Source organism: Arachis ipaensis, chromosome B1 (assembly GCF_059453495.1).
Source record: "Arachis ipaensis isolate K30076 ecotype BB chromosome B1, ASM5945349v1, whole genome shotgun sequence".
Classification (NCBI taxonomy): Eukaryota; Viridiplantae; Streptophyta; class Magnoliopsida; order Fabales; family Fabaceae; genus Arachis; species Arachis ipaensis.
In genome coordinates this window covers 8,248,525-8,249,694 of record NC_142436.1, presented here as the reverse complement: position 1 = coordinate 8,249,694, position 1,170 = coordinate 8,248,525, and the positions used below count along the sequence as shown (strand labels likewise).

The 1,170-nt window shown below is 48.7% G+C and overlaps 1 pseudogene; it reads left to right on the top strand.

Annotated features, from left to right (window-relative positions):
* The first annotated feature begins 261 nt into the window (after positions 1-261).
* LOC148575652 (uncharacterized) lies at positions 262-884 on the top strand (annotated as a pseudogene).
* Positions 885-1,170: the final 286 nt, after the last annotated feature.

Genomic DNA, 1,170 nt, shown 5'->3' with positions numbered 1-1,170 from the left:
AGCGTGTACATAGTTGTGTGTGTTTACCCTAATTGTCGTATGAGAAATGGCGACAACGGGGTGATATTTGAGTGTAACAATCCGATACTGTTGCGGACTCAGCATGTAAGTATGTTGTTAGAGTTGAAGAGTTTGATATTGAGCAATTTCGGTGGTACAAAAACGAGGGAGGTCGGAAGGATGGGGTATAGGTTGCTGGCACCCATGGGTAATAGAGTTTTTCGACTATTTCGCCTTCTAGGGGACGAGCATGTGCGGCTCATGTTTGACATCCATGGGAGAATCATGGTGGAACAAGTGATGGAACTTTCCGCCGATGTTGGAGATATCGGTCGTGGTGGTTCTGTACACTCGACCTACGTACAAGACGCCCGACCTCTCGCACCACCACCACCCATTCATGTCGCCATTCTAGTCGAAGAGGTGGAGGAGGGTGACGAAGAGTCAGACGAAGAATACGTGGGGGATAGTGCCGATAGTGATTCTTCTGATGGGGTGAGGAGGAGGAGTTTGTACCGGAGACGCCCGCTGAGACTGCGGCGCGCCATGTCTTGCCTCCACCCCACCCAATTCCAGCGCTATCGGCAGTACCAAGTCACTATCATAGTCTAGATCTGGACGCCATGCATGAGAGGACTCCGTTTTTCAACACGGGGGAAGATGATTACAACCTAGACGGTGGGGTAGAGTTTCGGGTTGGCCACATGTTCAAATGTCGAGATATAGTGCTGCAGGGTGTGAAGAACTACAGTATTCGCAGGTCTGCTAAGTACCGGGTGATCGAGTCAGACCGATTAAAGTACCATGTGCAATACCGTCAAGCTGCGAATGGGTGTCAATGGAGTCTCTGTGTTGCCCTTCGACAGAACCTCAGATACTGGTGAGTTCAAATTTAATTGAGCTTTTGAGTACTTCTGTGCAATATATTTAGTAGTTTTAAAATATGGGTGAGCCAATGCTTTTCTATTGCATTAGGGAGGTCCGGAGGGTTGGTGGAGTGCATAGTTATTTAGCACCCACCATGTCCCAAGACCATCGACAGTTGGATAGCAGTCTCATCTACAAGGTCATACTGCCGTTGATACAGTCCAACCCCTCCGTAAGCATCCCGGTCCTGCAAGGTGCAGTTTGAGCAAGCTATTACTTTAAACCCTCCTACAAAAAGGTGTG